This window comes from Spea bombifrons, chromosome 9 (genome assembly GCF_027358695.1).
Source record: "Spea bombifrons isolate aSpeBom1 chromosome 9, aSpeBom1.2.pri, whole genome shotgun sequence".
Lineage (NCBI taxonomy): Eukaryota > Metazoa > Chordata > Amphibia > Anura > Pelobatidae > Spea > Spea bombifrons.
The window spans coordinates 13,814,116-13,837,974 of NC_071095.1; the positions used below are offsets into that span (position 1 = coordinate 13,814,116).

Genomic DNA, 23,859 nt, shown 5'->3' on the forward strand with positions numbered 1-23,859 from the left:
CTTAAAACCTGTCCTGGTGACACCTGGAGGTGTCATTCTCTTGTGACCTGACCTTTAGTGACTGACTGCGTGCATGAGTATGTGGCTTTGCGGAATCAATGACAGTCCGTGTCGGTGTCAGGGTAGGACTCAGTGTAGAAACAGGTTCGGCATAGAAACCCTGCATGGGGCAGAAAGGCGGAGGTGTATGTGGATGCAGATGGCTGTCTGCTGCAGCCTTACGCTTCATCCTTGATGGCAGCAGAGAATGGCAGATGGCAATGGAGACTGGGAGACAGTAGCTGAGTGTGGGGAGACAAGCAGAAGGCAGTGGAGTGCTGGAAGATTGGTAGAAGTCAGTGGAGTGCGGGGAGACTGGCAGAAGTGAGTGGAGTGCTGGAAGATTGGTAGAAGGCAGTGGAGTGTGGGGAGACTGGCAGAAAGCAGCGGAGACGAACAAATGGTAGTTGAGTCTGGGGAGATTGGCAGATGGCATCGGAGACTAGGAAATGGCAATGGAGATTTGAAGACATTAGCGGAGTATGGGGAGACAGACAGAAGGCAGCGGAGTGCGGGTAGACTGGCAGAAAGCAGCGGAGAACAACAAATGGCAACAAAGTCTGAAGAGACTGGCAGAAGCCATCAGAGTGTGGGGAGAGAGTAGCAGTCTGGAGAGACTGCTAGATGGCAGCAGAGTATGGGGAGACTGTCAGATGGCAGCGGAGACGAGCAAATGGCAGTGAAGGCTGGGAAGACTGTCACATGGCAGCAGAGTGTGAGAGTAGAGAGATAGCTCTTAGCTTACAAGACCCCGTGAAAGCTATCATGTCAAGTCTGCTGGATAAGGAGCCCACCAGCTCAGTTTATCCAGGGAGTTTGAACTCATGCAGCAACGCAAGCCATCAGGAGCGATAACAGCTCTGTCTTCAAAGGCCATGGTAGCACAGAGTCCGGCTCAGGGAGATCACACGATGCCAAATACTGATAACACAGAAATAATACACAATGCAATGGTTAAAAAATTAACACTTGCCTCCCTGGCTTAAGGAGCAGTTTATCACCCCACTTTGGAAGTAATTTAATATCCATTTTCTTACCCAAAGGAAGAAGGGACAAATCTTTTCTTGGATACTGATGAAAATATACATCATACAGGGCTGGCTTATTAATTTATAGTGGAGATGAAAGGATTAAATAAAATTCACTGAAGTTTTTTTTCACTGACTTAGTGGTAGATAAATGGAACAGCCTCCTAGCAGAAGTGGTAGAGGCTAATGCGGGGAAATGAAACATGCGTGCTAATAGGCATGTGGCTCCTGAATCCTGAAGATAAGATCAAAACTGAACTGGCCATGGCTTATAATAATATTTGTCATTTCATTTTATTAGTAAAGCTCCAATGGTATTGTCATTTCTTATCCTATAGCGCCCTCATGTGGACATACTATGTAAATACATGCCATTTTTAAAACAACTGCACAGTTAGGCTAATGCGTAGATTTAGTGTAGATTATGTCTAGATGGAGGGTTAGGGTTAGGGGTTAAGGGTTAGGGTGAGTGGTGAGTGGACGGCGGCGACCACCACGATCAGCACGACGACCGATCTGATGACCCGGTCCGGGAAGGGAACCCTCGCTCAGGCGGTCCTCGGCCGCTCGCCCGGGGTTGGCATCGGTGAGCGTTCTCCGTCCCGGCCCGCCGAGGGCGTCCAGAACCTTCTGCCTGATATATAAGCGAGCGTGTCAAGTTGCCCGGAGCCGGCTAGCGTTATGCCCCGAGTCCGGACGAGGCTGAATATGCCGTGGCCGGGGGTCCGCCCCAGGCTCCCTCGACCCCAGGCTGCTCTCTCAGGTGCCGCACCAGTGAGCAAACCCACCTCCGGCCCGGCCACAAGCAGCTCGGAGCCGGCTCGCGTTGTGCACAAAGTCCCCGTTTCTGGCAGGGCAAGTTGCTTGAAAAACCCTGGAAGTCAATGAGGTCGGATTTGCTGCCGGCGTCCAACCCGGGCTCTGTCGAGCTCGTCCTGCCGGGCTTGGTTCGTCCCGCCAGGGGCTCCCTGCACCAGAACCCTTAGTTCTTTTTAATTTGTTTTGTTGCAGACCCACTCGGTCAGACATCCAGAGCTGTTTGCAAGCAGGGCAGTTCGGCTTTTCACCTCTTCACTGCTGCAGACTGCAGAGCTCAGGTAGGCCTCTCCCCGCTGCAACAGGGCACCCTGAACTTGGCCTCACACACACACAAAATAATGGTATGCATATATATCTATATCTATCTATCTATCTATCTATCTATCTATCTATCTATCTATCTATCTATCTATCTATCTATCTATAGATATCTATATAGATAGAGATATAAAGATGTAGATATATAGATATGTATATAGATATATAGATGTAGATATATAGATATGTGTAGAGCTGTAGATGTAGATGAATATGTATATATTGTATTATATGGGTCCGCTGCATATGTACGCCTGGTGTTTTGTGCACAAAGTCCCCGTTTCCGGCAGCACAAGTTGCTCGCAGCCGGCTCGCGCTGTTGCTCTAAGTCCCTGTTGCTGGCAGGCCAAGTTGCTTGAAAATACCTGGAAGTCAACGAGGCCGCGGCTCCCGGGAACCTGCTGACGGGTAGAAGGGCCCATCGTTCCGCTCCGAGCTCCCCCGACCTCGGGCCGCCTGCCCGGGTGCCGCACAGGCGAGCCAAACCGCGTCCAGGCCGGCCGCAAGCTGCTCGGAGCCGCCGACGTAAGTCCCCGTTCCTGGCAGCACAAGTTGCTCGCAGCCGGCTGGCGTTTTTGTTGTCTCTGTTTATGGCCGGCCAAGTTGCTTGAAAAACCCTGGAAGTCAATGAGGTCAGATTTGCGGGCCGCATTCAACCCTCGCTCCGTCGATCTCGGCCTGCCGGATTCAAAACCAATTATACACAGTTTAGAAAAACAATCCAATTTGTTACGCCCTCTCGCCCGCATTCAACCCTCGCTCCGTCGATTTCGGCCTGCCGGGCCGGTTTTTCCTGGTGCGGTGGCCCCCCTGCCCCAGTCCACCAGGGGCATCATGCACCCGCCGCCAGATTGTTAGGGGAGCCGCTCAAGTTGCCCGGAGCCGGGCTTGCGGGTTCCGCTTCCGAGGCCCCACGAGTCACGCCGGGGGCAAGATCCGTCGCGGGCAGGGGTCCGCACCGGGTTCCCCCGACCTCAGGACGCCTGCCGCACCGGCGGCCTGGCCCGATCACGGCTCCCGGGAACCTGCCGCCGGGTAGACGGGCCCAGCGTTCCGTCCCGAGCTCCCCCGTCCTCGGCCTGCCGGGCCGGGTTTTCCCGGTGGGGTGGCCCATCTGCCCCAGTCCGCCTGGGGCATCAGGCACCCACCGCCGGATTGATAGAGGAGCGGCTTGAGTTGCCTGTAGACGAACGAGCGGAGGTCGCCCGGGGTTCGCATCGTTGAGCGTGCTCCGTCCCGGCCCGCCGAGGGTGCCTGGAACCTTCTGTCTGATATATAGGTGAGTGTGTCAAGTTGCCCGGAGCCGGCTAGCGTTCTGCCCTGGTGAGGGTGAGACTGTAAACCATCACTGGAAAATTAATATATGATGACGGAGGAGTCCTGCTCCCATCCCGGGAGGCTGCAGGAACCGTGTGCACGGCTATACGCCGCAACATGGCAGCTAAGGTCAGCATGTGGAAGAAGGGAGTCGGTCTGCCCCACCATCTGCGGGTCGACCCGACTTCCCTCCTGTTACTGGGGGCCCTCCATCTACAGGCCCTCGCCCTCAGGGATGCTGGTGCCAGGGCCTTGGAGACCGCTGAGGATGGCAATATTGAGGCCCCGGAAGATGAGGAGGCGGTGGAAGAGGGTCCCACCTATGCCCAAAAGGCGAAGGTGGGACTCCCAGTACCTGCGGACTCGGACGGGGACCCCCTCAGGCAGGCGCTGGAGAAACACCAGCAGGAGTTGCATGCTCTGGGGGACCAGAAAGATGACGTTGCCGGACAGCTCAAGGAGCTCCGACAACAAAGTAACAGGATGGGGAGTAGACAACGCAGCCCCATCAGGGATCAGTTCGGCATGATCAGGCATCGTTTAATATTCTCGATGGATGAGCTGGACTAGGGGGAGGATATCGCCATACGCCCGGAGCCCAGGAGACAGAAGAAAAAGACCAAGAGTAGGCCCGCTATTCCATCGTCTGGGGAGGAGAGCGTCGGGGATACCCCCCCCCATCATGTCTGAGGAGGAATTCCCAGCACTCCCGACCCGGGTCCCCGAGGCTGCTGCCGAGGATCCGAGAGCGGGCCCCTCCCGTCGGTGGGCCAGGGACACTATCCCCGCCGGTCTGCAATCGGCCAGCGAGCCCCGGGGAGTTGTGAGTACCTCTCCCTATGTGTCTGTCCGTCCGTCCCCTGACGTTACTATGTCCAGTGTTGATCACCCACTCCGCATGTCTGATCCCCATGTACGTTCTCGTTCCCCTGTCTGTGTTCGTTCGTCTCCTGTGGCCCTCGCTGGGGCACAGATGTTGGTGATCCCGCGGCCGGCTGCGGCACCGGCGACCGCTTCGGCGGCTGCTATGGCTGCAGCTGCTGCTGCGGGACTCGGGTCGGCAATCTCAGCGGCGGTGGCGTGTCCTCCTCCTTGTCCATCATATGTCCCCTGGTCGCTCCCCCTGCCGATGTCATCCACCATGTGGTGGTTCCCGATCCAGTCCCCGCTGCTCCCGCAGCATCCCTGGGGCCACGGACATCTATCTCCGTGACCGAGGCCGCTGCTACCAGGGCGGCCTCCCCCCTGTCCGGACTACTCCGGAATAAAATGTAGAGGAGTCCGGAGATCTGCCGGATGCGGTCCCCGTGGCGGTAAAGGTGGCGAAAACGCCGGGTGCAGATGCGGCCCCCGCTGCAGCTACAATGGCAGCGATGCCGGTGGTGTGTCCGCCTCATTGTCCAGCCCAGTCCATCACATGTTCCCTGGTCGCTCCCCCTGCTGATGTCATCCACCCTGTGGTGGTTCCCGATCCTGTCCCCGCTGCTCCCGCAGCATCCCAGAAGGTTCACTTGATTAAAACCTACGTGCTGCCCCTGTTTAGCCACGTCAGTCACGTCAGTCACATCTGTCTTCTGCCATGTAGCCTTCACTCGAGGGTGTTCGGTCTGTTCTTTCGCATGTTGTGGGGGAAGCGGGAAGTGACGTACCTAGCCCGGCGACACGGCGGGCTGGCTTTCGTCAACCCGGTCGTTGTCCTGACGAATAACTTTCTGAAAAGGAACTTCGGGCCTCTCAGAAGAGACAACCCCCAGAAACCTGGCTGGGTACACAGTTTCGGGAAATGGGGGGACCCCTTTTTACAGGACTGGGTACTGGGGGGGAGAGTGAGGAGCATGCGCGTCCGACGTGGCTCCTATCTCCCGACTTCGGTAGCCTTGGGAGTGAGGATGTTACACTGGTGGAACGTGACGGTTTTGTTAGCCAGTGTGCTCTTGTTGTTTTGTTTGTTTTCTTTGTTATGCTGGTTGCAGATTTACTTTAAATAAAAACTTCCAGCTCCAATGAAGGCTGGGTGTGGCTGCTGGAAGCTCAGTCTGCACTGGAGAGCTGGAGAGTGAGGAGTGAGACAACAGCCTTCCAGACCAGAGGCAATTATACGCCACACTACCCCTGGGAAGGTGCTTGCTGCCTTCCCGGGACATAACCATGGCCTCCACCCTCATTGAGGAGTGGAGGGAAAGACTCCATTGTATTACGGAGAGACTTTTATTTTCGGAGGATGGAGTCCTACTCCCATCACGGGAGGCCGCAGGGACTGTACGTCCGGCTATACGCCGCAACCTGGCAGCGCTCAAGGCCTATGCTACGGCCTTGAGCGCCAAGATCAGTATGTGGAAGAAGAGAGTCGGTCTGCCGTTTCATCTACGGGTTGACCCAACTTCCCTCCTGTTACTGGGGGCCCTCCATCTATGGGCCCTCGCGGATGCTGGTGCCAGGGCCTTGGAGACCGCCAAGGATGGTAATATCGAGGCCCCGGACGATATGGAGGCGGTGGAAGAGGGTCCCACCTATGCTCAAAAAGTGAAGGTGGGACTCCCAGTACCTGCGGAGTCGGCCGGGGATCCCCTCAGGCAGGCCCTGGAGAAACACCAGCAGGAGTTACATGCCCTGGGGGACCAGAAAGACGACGTTGCCGGACAGCTCAAGGAGCTCCGGCAACAAAGTAACAGGATGGGGAGTAGACAACGCGGCCCCATCAGGGAACAGATCCGCTCTCTGAAGGAGAAGGAGAGTGAGGTGGCGCGGCGTATAGCCCACACCAAAGAACGGATACGGTTCCTGCAGGCCAAGCTGCGGGGGCAGGAGACGGAGGATTCGGAGGTGCTGCCGACCCCGGAGGATCGGGAACCCGCGATGTTACTACTACCACCACCACCACCACCACCCAGGAGCGGCCGACTATGATAAGACACCGACTTATATTTTCGATGGACGAGCTGGACGAGGAGGAGGATATCGCCATTCATCCGGCGCCCAGGAGACGGAAGAAGAAAGCAAAGAGCAGGCCCGCTATTCCATCATCCGGGGAGGAGAGGGTCGGGGATACCCCCCCCATCATGTCTGAGGAGGAGTTCCCAGCACTCCCAACGCTGCTGCCGAGGATCCGAGAGCGGGCCCCTCCCGCCGGAGGGCCAGGGACACTATCCCAGTCGGACTGCAATCGGCCGGGGAGTCGTGAGTACCTCTATGATCGATCCTCCACCCTGCATGTCTGATCCCCATGTACGTTCTCGTTCCCCTGTCTGTGTTCGTTCGTCTCCTGTGGCCCTCGCTGGGGCACAGATGTTGGTGATCCCGCGGCCGGCTGCGGCACCGGCGACCGCTTCGGCGGCCGCTATGGCTGCAGCTGCTGCTGCGGGACTCGGGTCGGCAATCCCAGCAGCGGTGGCGTGTCCTCCTCCTTGTCCATCATATGTCCCCTGGTCGTTTCCCCTGCCGATGTCATCCACCCTGTGGTGGTTCCCGATCCAGCTCCCGCAGCATCCCTGGGGCTAGGGATATCTATCTCCGTGACCGAGGCCGCTGCTACCCGGGCGGCCTCCCCCTGTCCAGACTACTCCGTAATACGAATGTAGAGGAGTCCGGAGATCTGCCGGATGCGGTCCCCGTGACGATGAAGGTGGCGAAAACGCTGGGTGCGGATGCGGCCCCCGCTGCAGCTACAATGGCAGCGATGCCGGTGGCCCCGGGGCCCCTGCAGCCGCGATACCGGCCGTTGGCTCCACCCCCGCCACGGCACAGACCGCGTCCCATGTAATTACAAATTACAAAATTCCGTCCGTCCCCTGACGTTACTATGTCCAGTGTTGATCAACCACCCCGCATGTCTGATCCCCATGTACGTTCACGTTCCCCTGTTTGTGTACGTCCGTCTCCTGTGGCCCCCGCTGGGGCGCAGATGTTGTTGATCCCACGGCCGGCTGCGGCCCCCGGCGACCGCTTCGGCGGCCGCTGGGGCAGCAGCTGCTGCTGCGGGGTCCGGGCCGGCGATCCCGGCGGCGGTGGTGTGTCCGCCTCCTTGTCCAGCCCAGTCCATCACATGTCCCCTGGTCGCTCCCCCTGCTGATGTCATCCACCCTGTGGTGGTTCCCGATCCTGTCCCCGCTGCTCCCGCAGCATCCCAGAGGGTTCACTTGATTAAAACCTACGTGCTGCCCCTGTTTAGCCACGTCAGTCACATCTGTCTTCTGTCATGTAGCCTTCACTCGAGGGTGTTCGGTCTGCTCTTTCGCATGTTGTGGGGGAACAGGCTCAACCTCATCAAGCGGGAAGTGACGTACCTAGCCCGGCGACACGGTGGGCTGGCTTTCGTCAACCCGGTCGTTGTCCTGACGAATAACTTTCTGAAAAGGAACTTCGGGCCTCTCGGAAGAGACAACCCCCAGAAACCTGGCTGGGTACACAGTTTCGGGAAATGGGGGGACCCCTTTTTACAGGACTGGGTACTGGGGGGGAGAGTGAGGAGCATGCGCGTCCGACGTGGCTCCTATCTCCCGACTTCGGTAGCCTTGGGAGTGAGGATGTTACACTGGTGGAACGTGACGGTTTTGTTAGCCAGTGTGCTCTTGTTGTTTTGTTTGTTTTCTTTGTTATGCTGGTTGCAGATTTACTTTAAATAAAAACTTCCAGCTCCAATGAAGGCTGGGTGTGGCTGCTGGAAGCTCAGTCTGCACTGGAGAGCTGGAGAGTGAGGAGTGAGACAACAGCCTTCCAGACCAGAGGCAATTATACGCCACACTACCCCTGGGAAGGTGCTTGCTGCCTTCCCGGGACATAACCATGGCCTCCACCCTCATTGAGGAGTGGAGGGAAAGACTCCATTGTATTACGGAGAGACTTTTATTTTCGGAGGATGGAGTCCTACTCCCATCACGGGAGGCCGCAGGGACTGTACGTCCGGCTATACGCCGCAACCTGGCAGCGCTCGAGGCCTATGCTACGGCCTTGAGCACCATGATCAGTATGTGGAAGAAGGGAGTCGGTCTGCCCCACCATCTACGGGTTGACCCAACTTCCCTCCTGTTACTGGGGGCCCTCCACCTACGGGCCCTCGCCCTCAGGGATGCTGGTGCCAGGGCCTTGGAGACCGCCGAGGATGGTAATATCGAGGCCCCGGACAATATGGAGGCGGTGGAAGAGGGTCCCACCTATGCTCAAAAAGCGAAGGTGGGACTCCCAGTACCTGCGGAGTTGGCTGGGGATCCCCTCAGGCAGGCCCTGGAGAAACACCAGCAGGAGTTACATGCCCTGGGGGACCAGAAAGACGACGTTGCCGGACAGCTCAAGGAGCTCCGGCAACAAAGTAACAGGATGGGGAGTAGACAACGTGGCCCCATCAGGGAACAGATCCGCTCTCTGAAGGAGAAGGAGAGTGAGGTGGCGCGGCATATAGCCCACACAAAAGATCGGATACGGTTCCTGCAGGCCAAGTTGCGGGAGCCAGAGACGGAGGATTCGGAGGTGCTGCCGACCCCGGAGGATCGGGAACCCGCGATGTTACTACCACCACCACCACCCAGGAGCGGCCTACTATGATAAGACACCGACTTATATTTTCGATGGACGAGCTGGACGAGGAGGAGGATATCGCCATTCATCCGGCGCCCAGGAGACGGAAGAAGAAAACAAAGAGAGGAGAGGGTCGGGGACACCCCCCCATCATGTCTGAGGAGGAGTTCCCAGCACTCCCGACCCGGGTCCCCGACGCTGCTGCCGAGGAACCAAGAGCGGGCCCCTCCCGTCGGAGGGCCAGGGACACTATCCCAGTCGGACTGCAATCGGCCGGCGAGCCCCGGGGAGTTGTGGGTACCTCTATTATCGATCCCCCACCCTGCATGTCTGATCCCCATGTACGTTCTCGTTCCCCTGTCTGTGTTCGTTCGTCTCCAGTGGCCCTCGCTGGGGCACAGATGTTGGTGATGCTGCGGCACCGGCGACCGCTTCGGCGGCTGCTATGGCTGCAGCTGCTGCTGCGGGACTCGGGTCGGCAATCCCAGCGGCGGTGGCGTGTCCTCCTCCTTGTCCATCATATGTCCCCTGGTCGCTCCCCCTGCCGATGTCATCCACCCTGTGGTGGTTCCCGATCCAGTCCCCGCTGCTCCCGCAGCATCCCTGGGGCCACGGACATCTATCTCCGTGACCGAGGCCGCTGCTACCTGGGCAGCCTCCCCCTGTCCGGACTACCCCGGAATACAAATGTAGAGGAGTCCGGAGATCTGCCGGATGCGCTCTCCGTGGCGGTAAAGGTGGCGAAAACGCCGGGTGCGGATGCGGCCCCCGCTGCAGCTACAATGGCAGCGATGCCGGTGGCCCCTGCAGCCGCGATACCGGCCGTTGCCTCCGCCGCGGCACAAATGTCACAACACATGAGGGTACATCAAAGGGGACCACGGGACCACCTGTAACGGCCCCTACAGTCACGATGGGGAAGGCCCCTGGGAAGACCCCCACGTCGGCAACGGCCAGAGCTGCGGGGGGTGGTAGCCCCTGCTTCAAAAGAGGTAGTGGTGGCTGCCTCTGCAGTGAGGGGTCCTGCCTCGGCTGGGGTGACATCCGGGGCGACACCTTCCCCGGCCTTCGCAAAGGGGGTGGACACGGTAGCGGAGATACGCGGGGTCTGCACCCAACCGGCCCATAGTACCTGTCACGGAGCTGGCTAGTCCGACCGACTGCCTCCGCTGTCTTGAGCTCCCTTAGCCTGGGACAACACACTTTCCCCGGGCGGGCTACAGGACTCCCAGCGGGGCAACCCATGAGGAGGAGGAACGTGGTCCGCTTGCTACATGTAGCGGAGGGGTCCGTGCCCGAGAGGAAGCGGGTGGTAGGGGCCCTGAAGGACCTGGGCTTCGTTGTCTCGGACTTCTTTGCTATCTTCCATGTCAGCGGCACCCCTGAGTTTGACATCAGCTTCATGTCCCCGAGGGGTCTGGAAAAGTTCTGGACCCTTTGGGAGGGGGTGCCGAAGTCCGAAGGAGTCCGCAAGGTAAACTTCATGGTGCGGAATGAGTCCATACCCGTCGTGGACATTCTGGTGTGGGCCCGCAGATACGGGGAGGTCTTGACCACCCCGGTCCGAGGAAGGAAACCTTGACTCAGGAGGCAGCTCAGAGAGGTCCGGTAAGATCCTCCGCCTCTGCTAAGACCCCTTCCCGGAAGGATCCACCCTCCACACTAGAGGGGGAGAAAGTCCCTTCGGGACGGGGGAGCTCCGGGTCCCCGAAACCCAAAACCGTTGTTGCTGCCGCAAAGTCAGCAGCGGCGGCGGCCGTCGCCGAAACCGCCATCGGCCAGAAGTGCGGGGACATACCAGTCCAGAACAGGTTTACTGCCCTGATGGACTGGGGTACCCGCATGGAGGTCGAGGAGGTGAGAACGTACGGAAAAAGGGAAAGTCTCCTCATTCTCATCACCCTTGATGGCGACTCTCCCCATACTATCTTTAGCCACTCATAACGTGGCTAGTATTAAGACGTGCAGGGCCCGATTTTTAGCCTATGATAACTGGCACAGGGACCTCCCGACCTCCCGAGTGCCAGGAAGAGGCGCCTGCCTCTCCCGCAAAGGCTCTCCTCCGAGAGAGGGTCTCGCGACTCTTAGCGGTGGATCACTCGGCTCGTGCGTCGATGAAGAACGCAGCTAGCTGCAAGAATTAGTGTGAATTGCAGGACACATTGATCATCGACACTTCGAACGCACCTTGCGGCCCCGGGTTCCTCCTTCTCACTGCCTTCCACCCTCTGCCCTTTCTCACTGCCACCCCCCTCTACCCCTTCTCACTGCCCCCCCTTCTACCCCTTCTCACTGCCTTACCCTCCCCCCTCTGCCCCTTCTCACTGCCTTACCCTCCCCCCTCTGCCCCTTCTCACTGCCCCCCCCCTCTGCCCCTTCTCACTATCTACCCCCTCTCCCTACTTCTCATTATCCTTACTTACCTTGTTGAGTCCTGCGGTGGGAGCGGGAGGCGTCCGTCTTCCCGCTCTAAAGCGGTGCCGGCATTTCATGTTGAGCGCCGGAATATGATGTCGTATTGCGGCGCTGAACATGAAACGCCGGCACCGCGACCGGAGAGTCAGGGGTGCCGAACGGTTGCTGAAAACTTCACGAGCGCCCCTGCCCGGGACTTAAATTAAAACATTGGTGTTTTTTTGTTGTTTTAAAAAAAACTTTATTTAACATGGAGGATGTTAAATAAAGTAAAAGAAACCGATGTTTTATTTTAGTCCCGGGCATGCGCCCCTGTTGCCACGGCGCCCTGTGCGGCCGCACAGGTCGCACACCCCTAAGGCCGGCCCTGGTTGTGTCCTGATGCAAACAGGTAGAATATATTGGAGGCAAGCTTCCTTTTTAATATTTCAGGCATGGCTATCTGCCACCGTTTGCTCATATTTGCTCAGCTTGTAATCATTGATACCATTTAATACGATGGCATAGTTTTCGTCACCAGATTAGTATACATCACACTGTATCCCAGTTTAGATATGGATCCCACCTTATCCCTTGAGAAATTCCTGCATATGTGTGGCCTATATTTGGAGGTCTTGATTGCACACATTGGTGAACAAATTGTCACCAGTCCTTATCACCAAAACATGGAAAAGCTGTCTCCACGGTTGTAAATAAAATCATTTAGAAAAACATGTTAATAAATTGTGGAAGTATAATTACCTGTGAAGACGGGTGCAGCTCACATCTTACGGAAACAAAACACTAAACCCAGGTATTCCTTTTATTAAGTAAATAATGTTTTTACTTCAATAACGTTCATTGGCGTGTTTACCAGCTGATGCTATGTATTATGTTATCACTTAACGTGCGTTGCATATAAAATAAGGTTCACGGCGGACTGCAGATCATCCTCTCCGCTCTGGGCGGTAGTGAACAGGGGAAAAGGATGATAACCGGAAATCTTAGTAGGATACATTGTAAATGTAATTGGTTTTCTGCCGTTTTTCATTTCTTAAGTGATTTGGATTCTCTGACGGGAAACAACCGGACGGTCACAGCCCCCATCGCCCTGCCTATTGAGGAGGTAGTTCAAACCCTGCAAGACTTGATTGCTTACTTCCAGGCTCCCGAGGAGGAACTGGAACATGAAGATAAACAGAATAAACTCCGTTCACTAAAGAACCGACAGAACCTGTTCAAAGAGGAGGTACGAGGAGAAGACCCTTTAACAGAGAACATTCTGCTGAACAAATGTATAAAAAATCTTTTAAGATATGCCTTATCAACTCAGCGCCTTTCCCAATACATTGGAGATTACTCTCCAAACTTCATCCTGCTCTACAGATTATAGTAATCAAGTCTTCATCTTTTTGGAAGTGTGATAGGTTCACACCTTTCCTCCCATGTAATGTCTTGAATGAAGTAGCGTCCAGTTTCGGTACCTCTTTTACAAATAAAACAAGAGACACTTCTTTATTTCAAAATTTTATTAAACGTCAGAATGGAATTATTTGTCCGCGGTGCGGACTTAAACTAACTTCAGCACCGCGACACTCAACCTTTATTAATATGTTACAAAGTGTCAACTATTATAAACACACAAATTTGACACAATATATATCAATAATTTATTGTCAAAACGAAAGAAAACATAACCAATTGTAACCATTAATAACCACTTAATAACCAAATTAATAACCTGCTGGTATGGGCGTGTCCACCTGTATCTCTGCTGGAACTGCCGGCGTCCCCTAGCGCGGCAGTCACATGACCCTACGATTCACAGGGCCGCATGCCCCTGGAGTGTCCTGCACTTACACCTCTGTGCACCACAAGTAACCGCACCTAGAGGGTTAACTCCTGCACCGTACCAGCTTAACAAACCAGAGTACCCGGCGAATGCCAAAATTAGGGGAGGGATGGGCGGGAAAAATCTCTTGAAAATAATTGCCCCTATAGGCCACGACCCTTCCTTATATACCCCCCAGGGAGGGTAATTACCCCCTCCCTTCTGGCCCTGCACGTGCCACCAAACTTAACTCTTTCAGTGCCAAAATTTCCGCTTAGTCATGCCTTAACCCCTTAAACCGGCTTGACCATGGGTACCTCGTCCGCACTACATTCATGTGGCCCCTCTGTCCAATTCTTTCCCTCCGGGGCTGTTCTTAAAAAGAGGTTATTCTCCACCCTAAGTGATAAGTTACCAAATTTCAATTTTATACATGTGGATAGGTCTCACATTCAATAGATGAAATCGTGAGCACAATTATAAGAAAGGACTAAGAATTCAAAATAGTAATTATTTATTTAACCCCTTCGCGACCTTTGACGGTCCTGAACCGTCAAAAAGTTAAATAAGCGTAAACGGCTTAAACGGCGTTACTGTAATGCCTCGATGTCGAGGCATTCAGCAAGGCCGAGATCGGCATCGGGGGCCATGTCTGGCCCCTCCCCGGGGCGTCAACAGCCGCCATAAAAGCGTTTGTGTGTTAAACGTGTGAAAAGCGTTTGTGTATCGGGCACCAGCGTTTGTGTATCGGGCACCAGCGTTTCTGTACTCACCTACGTTTGATCTAACATTTGAATAATATTACTATTAATAATGGAGGGATTTGCTTTCATTCTCATACCGGCTCTTATCATGCAAGTAATCCTCCTCTATATGATCTTAGGTTTACCAGGTCTATGCGAAGAGATCCCCCGAAGACGTTCACAGTATACTGAGATCCTTCGGGACTGACTATGTGATCCTAGAGGACAGTATATGCTATGAAAGACGCCACGGACGGGGCTGCCGCCTGCGTGACTTGTTGGATGTCGATAACGGACACGTAAGAACCATGCTAATAAGAGTGTTTTTGGCTCCTTTTTGTTTCATTTCTCTGTGGTTGTAAAGTGTGGTCACCTTCTCTCCACGGGTTTCTCTGTAACAGATCATGGACGGCCCCGGCGATAATGATCCTGATCTGAAGCCCTCACCTCACCCTCGTTTCTGCGATGAAATTAAGAAAGACCTGGCTTCTTACACCAAGTACTTCACCAGTGTGTTTAAGAACAAAACATTTAATGCCTACAGACTTACGAGACAACCTGTTGTAAAGTAACGCGTGGGACCCGCATGGAGCAGCGCATGCCCCGGACCCCCGATCCCCTTTTAAACTCCGCGGGGAGGGAAAGGGATCTTCTGCTGGATCCAAGGTCCTTGGACGTATCTGGGATTCTTTTTCTGCCGTGGCCGGATCTCTTTTTATTGTTTGTTTTATGTGTTTGCGTAGAGCGTGGAGTACCCGGTGAATGTGGACAATCAGACCTCCAGTATTACGGACGCTGCCGCAGCCGCCGCCATCTTTTTTTTGTGGGATTTGAGTGATTTTCCCACCCTTCGGCATAAGAACATTTGCCAAACCTTTCTTTTTGCCGCTGTGCGTTTCACGAGACGTTCCCGGGTAGCAAATCACAGTGGATATTTTACAGATCATGAGCATTAACCCTTTGTTCCTTAACACGTAAAGGCATTCGCTGTATGTTAGTAAACTTATTACCAAAATGTATTAACCATTTATGTACCTGCATACCTTTTGTTTACATATTTTCTGTATTTTTTGTGTATACACTGGATGTAAAGGGTTAGTTACTGACCAGAAATTATGCAGGAGATTTGACCCAATTGGATTAACTCTTTCATAAATGTATAGCAAATTGGAATGCGGGGTGGGCTGCAAGTCTCATCATCCACACACACACGCATCAGTCTGTGCATTAACCGCATGGTAGCCATTGGCTTGCCCCCGTGATCTTAGCTTACTGGTAAACTTTCAAAGGATGATGGGTGTTGTAGTCCCAATTGGAAAGTAGGCATTTTTATTCTGATGGCCACAGTGCATTAGAGGTCTGGTTAATTAAGGCAAAATTCTGGTCGCAGGTCCCTTTGAGGACATACACTTCATAGGATTTAGGCGATTTAATATTCCACGTGCTGTTGAAGAGGTTTGGAGAAACGCCACGTTTCCACAGGAGCCCCCCGAACGCCGCACGCATCATCAAAAGGGAACCGAAGAGTGCGTCGAGAAATGAGTTTCAGGAGACAAATGTACACCGTTAACCCATTGTGTTATGTGATATAACAGTATCCATTTTTGTGTTTGTTTACATAATAAATTCTTAAAACTTTTCCCTGTGATCAAGTTTTTTTGGTATTTATGCAGTGATTGCTGGTTTTAACTCCTGTATGCAAGTGTATAGTGTGGCCGGTTCCATCCCCGTCGGTGCTGTGGTGTTACAGCGGCTGTGTGCATACGTTAGGTTTTAGAGTGTGAATATAAGTGGAACCTTCAGGCATCATAAGCCCATGGGGAGGAAGAAAGCCCAGTATGAAAGTGTAGTGTTATAGTGGCTGTGTGTGTGTATGTAAGGTTTTAGACCCCGTGATTATGAGTCAGGAGCAGGCAGGCATTATATGTCCATGGGGAGGAAGAAAGCCCAGCTGTCTCGCGGCCTAACAGTTACGTATACCCACCATACACATATAGCAAAGGATCACCGGAGCTGCTTATAAATGTGAACTCCACTGTGTAGGTAGAAACAGTGAATATATAAAAAGCTCTCAATGAGAGAGACCGGGGAAACAGAGGAGTGAGTGGGTACTCACCGGATACAAACGTATCACGCTCAATCATGAATGAAAAGAAAGTAGAAAACTCAGCCAGGATAATAGTCTTTGTTTCTGGAAACACCAACCAGTTTCGGTGTGAACAAACGCCCTTATCAAGGGGAAACATGACCCACCATACACAGAAATGCTGGTTCGGGGGCCCCCTTGTATATAGTGTTATAGTGGCTGTGTGTATATGTTAAGGTTTTAGCAGTGCATGTGATTATATTTGAGTCAGGGGCATGAAGGTGTCAAATATATACATTTCCAGTTGTCTCGCAGAGTGTGAGAGCTCCTGAGGAGGGATGCAGAGTTACGTAGTATGTCCACACGACGGCGCCAAAGTATAACAAATTCCAACTTAATATTGTTAATGGAACCGTCATGCACACCAGTGACCAGCAGGGGTCAGCATTTTCATGACATGCAATTATATATGATATATTTGGGCCTTGCTGCCCTCTGGTGAGGATGGATGATTATTGCACCGAGAGAATCTTCTGGTAAAAGAAATAGTGAGTGTGTTCTTAATGCAGCATACAGATTATGGAAACAATAACATCACAGGGTAAATCAGACTCCTTTAAATATATGTATTCATAGGTTGTCATGCAGTATATGGTGTAATACAGTACATGATGCCGCCAAAGGATAACAAATCCTAACTTCATACCATTTAACCTGACATGTAATTACATAGTATGTCCACACGACGGCGCCAAAGTATGACAAATTCCAACTTAATATTGTTAATGGAACCGTCATGCACACCAGTGACCAGCAGGGGTCAGCATTTTCATGACAGTTATATATGATATATTTGGGCCTTGCTGCCCTCTGGTGGAGATGGATGATTATTGCACCGAGAGAAGCTTCTGGTAAAAGAAATAGTGAGTGTGTTCTTAATACAGCATACAGATTATGGAAACAATAACATCACAGGGTAAATCAGACTCCTTTAAATATATGTATTCATAGGTTGTCATGCAGTATATGGTGTAATACAGTACATGATGCCGCCAAAGGATAACAAATCCTAACTTCATACCATTTAACCTGACATGTAATTACATAGTATGTCCACACGACGGCGCCAAAGTATGACAAATTCCAACTTAATATTGTTAATGGAACCGTCATGCAAACCAGTGACCAGCAGGGGTCAGCATTTTCATGACATGCAATTATATATGATATATTTGGGCCTTGCTGCCCTCTGGTGAGGATGGATGATTATTGCACCGAGAGAAGCTTCTGGTAAAAGAAATAGTGAGTGTGTTCTTCATGCAGCATACAGATTATGGAAACAATAACATCACAGGGTAAATCAGACTCCATTAAATATATATGTATTCATAGGTTGTCATGCAGTATATGGTGTAATACAGTACATGATGCCGCCAAAGGATAACAAATCCTAACTTCATACCATTTAACCTGACATGTAATTACATAGTATGTCCACACGACGGCGCCAAAGTATAACAAATTCCAATTTAATATTGTTAATGGAACCGTCATGCAAACCAGTGACCAGCAGGGGTCAGCATTTTCATGACATGCAATTATATATGATATATTTGGGCCTTGCTGCCCTCTGGTGAGGATGGATGATTATTGCACCGAGAGAAGCTTCTGGTAAAAGAAATAGTGAGTGTGTTCTTCATGCAGCATACAGATTATGGAAACAATAACATCACAGGGTAAATCAGACTCCATTAAATATATATGTATTCATAGGTTGTCATGCAGTATATGGTGTAATACAGTACATGATGCCGCCAAAGGATAACAAATCCTAACTTCATACCATTTAACCTGACATGTAATTACATAGTATGTCCACACGACGGCGCCAAAGTATAACAAATTCCAACTTAATATTGTTAATGGAACCGTCATGCACACCAGTGACCAGCAGGGGTCAGCATTTTCATGACATGCAATTATATATGATATATTTGGGCCTTGCTGCCCTCTGGTGGGGATGGATGATCATTGCACCGAGAGAAGCTTCTGGTAAAAGAAATAGTGAGTGTGTTCTTCATGCAGCATACAGATTATGGAAACAATAACATCACAGGGTAAATCAGACTCCATTAAATATATATGTATTCATAGGTTGTCATGCAGTATATGGTGTAATACAGTACATGATGCCGCCAAAGGATAACAAATCCTAACTTCATACCATTTAACCTGACATGTAATTACATAGTATGTCCACACGAGGGCGCCAAAGTATGACAAATTCCAACTTAATATTGTTAATGGAACCGTCATGCACACCAGTGACCAGCAGGGGTCAGCATTTTCATGACAGTTATATATGATATATTTGGGCCTTGCTGCCCTCTGGTGGGGATGGATGATCATTGCACCGAGAGAAGCTTCTGGTAAAAGAAATAGTGAGTGTGTTCTTCATGCAGCATACTGAATATGGAAACAATAACATCATGGGGTAAATCAGACTCCATATATGTATATAGGTTCATATGTATATATGTATATGTATACATATCATAGGTTCATTGCTGCCCTGTGGTGGGGATGGATAATCATTGCACAGAGAGAAGCTGCTGGTTAATGAAATGCATCTGCAACAAATGCAATAAACGCCACTGCAGGTGACATGAAGGGTCCTGATGTCGGTTTATATTATTATCATCTTGTATTTATATAGCGCAAACACTGTATGCAGCGTTTCTTACAATGCATATATTCAAGGGGTCTGACAAAACTAGAAATGACAGACTGAGACAAACCCATACATTTGGTGGAGAGCCCTGCCCATATTACCTGCCATGGAGAAAGGTCACTTCTCTAGCGGGGTTAACTCTTAAATCCAGAGTTAAGCTCAGGATCGCCCCTGCTGTTACTCAGATTCTCAGAGTACCTCTTTATTAAGGAGTCCCACGTGAACATGCACTCAGTAACACAGAAGACACCGTGACGTTGCATGATTTTTATTTTACATGAATGATTTTCTACAGCATACAATACTTAGAATGTTAGCACTGAGCCCGAACAGCGACGGCGGTACAGATTTTAACAGAGGGAGCCGGGTTCGAGCGGGGATGGGGCTGATTTTTGCACTGTCCCAATAGGAGGGATGGATTCGGCTCAATGTATCCGTCACATTTCTAGAGACGCGTGTAATCTGGTGTAAACCAGTGGAAGTAGTCACACTCCATGTATTGGAAGAAACTGGTCTGCCAAAGCAGCATTTGACTACCATGCGTGAAACAAGAGATCCACGGAATCAACCCCTTCACTGCTGGACGGAACCCCTGCTGTATATTACTGGAGGTGGTGAGTGGGGTTGATGTTTTCCCGTGGCCTGCGCAGACGAGTCCTTCCCTCCTCCTTTTCCATCCATCAATTCACATACCTGCTGCACCCATTCGCTGGCCTTTAGACCCTTATCTGCCGCTTCCTGCAAATCGACACAACGCAAATTAAAGAAGCCCCAGAAAGCTCGCTGCTTGGCAAGCCCATAAGTCTAATAAATGCCTTATAGTAGAACTCGGAAAAGAGATGAGAATTCAAAGAGATGAGCCTATAACCTGAGGCACCTGACACAAACACCTAATCTTCCCGGCATCGTTATCTACAGTAAAGATAATGGCTGCAGTGTTTGGCGACTGAGGGGGGTTTAAAACACGAGGATCCAGGTCCCCTGCATCGCTGCGGGGGTTCTGGATCTTAGTCTCATAGTCAAACCTATTTGAGGTCTGATTATAAGACGACCCCGATTTTAAGACGAGGGGTGTTTTTCAGAGCATTTTCTCTGGAAAAAACCTCGTCTCATAATCGAGCAAATACGGGTATTTTTTTTTAAAAAAAAAATACAAACTGGGCCGAAAGGGTTAAACCCTGTGTTTTATGCTGTTGTGATGTAGCATCTGAGATGTTTGCCGCTCGCTTATATGTCTCTAACGATACGATTGTGTTTGCCTTGCGATGGGCCGGACGCCGCTGTGGCACACAGAGGGTTAATATTGTAGCGCTGTTTACTCTTTGTGCAGAGTTTATGTCCATGTTCTGGGGTTTGATTCGCTCGCTGGGCCGCGGCGTGCCGGTTACCCTCTCATGTGTGTAAAGCTGATCGTTCCAAGTTCTTGGTGCTGATACGTTGTATGTATTGTGTATATAAGTAATAATAATAATAGTAATAACGCCGTCTGCCATTTTTGTTTGCTATGTGTTATTTAAAGCCTCCCGCACGCCCCTAGATGCCCCTCGGTTCTCTGCCGTGTTCTGGACGTTCCGTGTTTAATTGCCCGGATAATTCTGACTTCGTGCAACAAATGTGATAAGGATTTGGCTCTTTATATCGTAACTTTATATCTGCATATCTGCGTCTTTATATTATAACTTTATATCTGGATCTTTATATTATAACTTTTGCATCTTTATGTTGCATCATTAAATATGTTGGTTGACAATGAACCCCATTAATTTCCCGGTGCCCCCTGAGGCTGGGGTGAGGATGAACAGACGCCATGTCTGAAACCTTATATAGCACATACTATAGTCCAATCTTATAGCATAAAGTGCAGATATTGCCCCGTTATACATCGTTCACATAATAATGATTATTATTGCCCCTCTCCCTGCGGTAGGTGCCCTGTTACAGCTCCTGTAGCTGTCCTCCGATGAATATCACGGTTTATTCACGTATTGTTACTGCGAGGTCTGCCCCCCGCAGGCTGTCAGGATCTCCTGGTAGGAATGGAGGTGGATCTTGCAGGTAGAGGGCGGCCCTGATTGATCCACCTGGGTCAGGACTGCTGGGCTGTTCAGTGATTTCCAAAGAGCTGCTTTGATGTTGCCGCTTAATCCACTCTTTCTATTAGGAAATGGAAACCCAAAAGACCCCACAAGTTTGCGTGGGGGGCTGCTGTAAATTTTCTTCCCCACGAAAAGCCTGTTTGGGGTGAATTGGGGAATTATCTGCTCAATCAAGCAGCAGGCCAAGGCCCTGGAATATAATATTGGTTGCAGATCGGCGGAGCTCTGGGGTCTGGATTATTACACCAAAATCTACCCCGTGGAGGGATTGTATGGACTCCGGCTGAACTGTTACAGTAAGGACACGGAGGGCCGGTGAGTGGCTTGTTTATAAGACAAGCATGTGGTTTTATTTATCAATAAATTGTTTTGTTTTTTTAAAATACAAACTGGGCCGAAAGGGTTAAACCCTGTGTTTTATGCTGTTGTGATGCAGCATCTGAGATGTTTGCCGCTCGCTTATATGTCTTTAACGATACGATTGTGTTTGCCTTGCGATGGGCCGCACGCCGCTGTGGCACACAGAGGGTTAATATTGTAGCGCTGTTTACTCTTTGTGCAGAGTTTATGTCCATGTTCTGGGGTTTGATTCGCTCGCTGGGCCGCGGCGTGCCGGTTACCCTCTCATGTGTGTAAAGCTGATCGTTCCAAGTTCTTGGTGCTGATACGTTGTATATATTGTGTATATAAGTAATAATAATAATAGTAATAACGCCGTCTGCCATTTTTGTTTGCTATGTGTTATTTAAAGCCTCCCGCACGCCCCTAGATGCCCCTCGGTTCTCTGCCGTGTTCTGGACGTTCTGTGTTTAATTGCCCGGATAATTCTGACTTCGTGCAACGAATGTGATATTAATGGCTGTGGGTAGTTGGCTCGGCCACGCGTTACTTTCACTGGATGTGGCTCTTTATATCGTAACTTTATATCTGCAGATCTGCGTCTTTATATTATAACTTTATATCTTCAGATCTGTGTCTTTATATTATAACTTTATATCTGCAGGTCTGTGTCTTTATATTATAACTTTATATCTGCAGGTCTGTGTCTTTATATTATAACTTTATATCTGCAGATCTGCGTCTTTATATTATAACTTTATATCTGCAGATCTGTGTCTTTATATTATAACTTTATATCTGCAGATCTGTGTCTTTATATTATAACTTTATATCTGCAGGTCTGTGTCTTTATATTATAACTTTATATCTGCAGGTCTGTGTCTTTATATTATAACTTTATATCTGCAGGTCTGTGTCTTTATATTATAACTTTATATCTGCAGGTCTGTGTCTTTATATTATAACTTTATATCTGCAGATCTGCGTCTTTATATTATAACTTTATATCTGCGGATCTGTGTCTTTATATTATAACTTTATATCTGCAGATCTGTGTCTTTATATTATAACTTTATATCTGCAGATCTGTGTCTTTATATTATAACTTTATATCTGCAGATCTGTGTCTTTATATTATAACTTTATATCTGCAGATCTGTGTCTTTATATTATAACTTTATATCTGCAGATCTGTGTCTTTATATTATAACTTTATATCTGCAGATCTGCGTCTTTATATTATAACTTTATATCTGCAGATCTGCGTCTTTATATTATAACTTTATATCTGCAGATCTGCGTCTTTATATTATAACTTTATATCTGCAGATCTGCGTCTTTATATTATAACTTTATATCTGCAGATCCGTGTCTTTATATTATAACTTTATATCTGCATATCCGTGTCTTTATATTATAACTTTATATCTGCAGATCTGCGTCTTTATATTATAACTTTATATCTGCAGATCTGCGTCTTTATATTATAACTTTATATCTGCGGATCTGTGTCTTTCTATTATAACTTATATCTGCAGATCTGTTTCTTTATATTATAACTTTATATCTGCAGATCTGTGTCTTTATATTATAACTTTATATCTGCAGGTCTGTGTCTTTATATTATAACTTTATATCTGCAGATCTGTGTCTTTATATTATAACTTTATATCTTCAGATCTGTGTCTTTATATTATAACTTTATATCTGCAGGTCTGTGTCTTTATATTATAACTTTATATCTGCAGATCTGCGTCTTTATATTATAACTTTATATCTGCAGATCTGTGTCTTTATATTATAACTTTATATCTGCAGATCTGTGTCTTTATATTATAACTTTATATCTGCAGATCCGTGTCTTTATATTATAACTTTATATCTGCATATCCGTGTCTTTATATTATAACTTTATATCTGCGTCTTTATATTATAACTTTATATCTGCAGATCTGTTTCTTTATATTATAACTTTATATCTGCAGATCTGCGTCTTTATATTATAACTTTATATCTGCAGATCTGTTTCTTTATATTATAACTTTATATCTGCAGGTCTGTGTCTTTATATTATAACTTTATATCTGCAGATCTGTGTCTTTATATTATAACTTTATATCTGCAGGTCTGTGTCTTTATATTATAACTTTATATCTGCAGATCTGCGTCTTTATATTATAACTTTATATCTGCAGATCTGTGTCTTTATATTATAACTTTATATCTTCAGATCTGCGTCTTTATATTATAACTTTATATCTTCAGATCTGTGTCTTTATATTATAACTTTATATCTGCAGGTCTGTGTCTTTATATTATAACTTTATATCTGCAGATCTGCGTCTTTATATTATAACTTTATATCTGCAGATCCGTGTCTTTATATTATAACTTTATATCTGCAGATCCGTGTCTTTATATTATAACTTTATATCTGCAGATCCGTGTCTTTATATTATAACTTTATATCTGCAGATCCGTTTCTTTATATTATAACTTTATATCTGCAGATCTGTGTCTTTATATTATAACTTTAGATCTGCAGATCTGTGTCTTTATATTATAACTTTATATCTGCAGATCTGCGTCTTTGTATTATAACTTTAT

At 49.3% G+C, this 23,859-nt stretch overlaps 1 long non-coding RNA gene and 1 pseudogene across 1 annotated transcript; one reads left to right on the top strand and one right to left on the bottom strand.

Annotated features, from left to right (window-relative positions):
- The first annotated feature begins 11,111 nt into the window (after nucleotides 1-11,111).
- On the top strand, nucleotides 11,112-11,252 carry LOC128466669 (uncharacterized; annotated as a pseudogene).
- Nucleotides 11,253-19,497: 8,245 nt separating this feature from the next.
- Nucleotides 19,498-19,751, bottom strand: LOC128504969 (uncharacterized). Its single transcript, XR_008355515.1, has 2 exons — nucleotides 19,686-19,751; nucleotides 19,498-19,555 (listed from the first exon to the last, which is right to left on the bottom strand). It is a non-coding gene; the product is annotated as an uncharacterized LOC128504969 (long non-coding RNA).
- Between the last annotated feature and the right edge of the window lie 4,108 nt (nucleotides 19,752-23,859).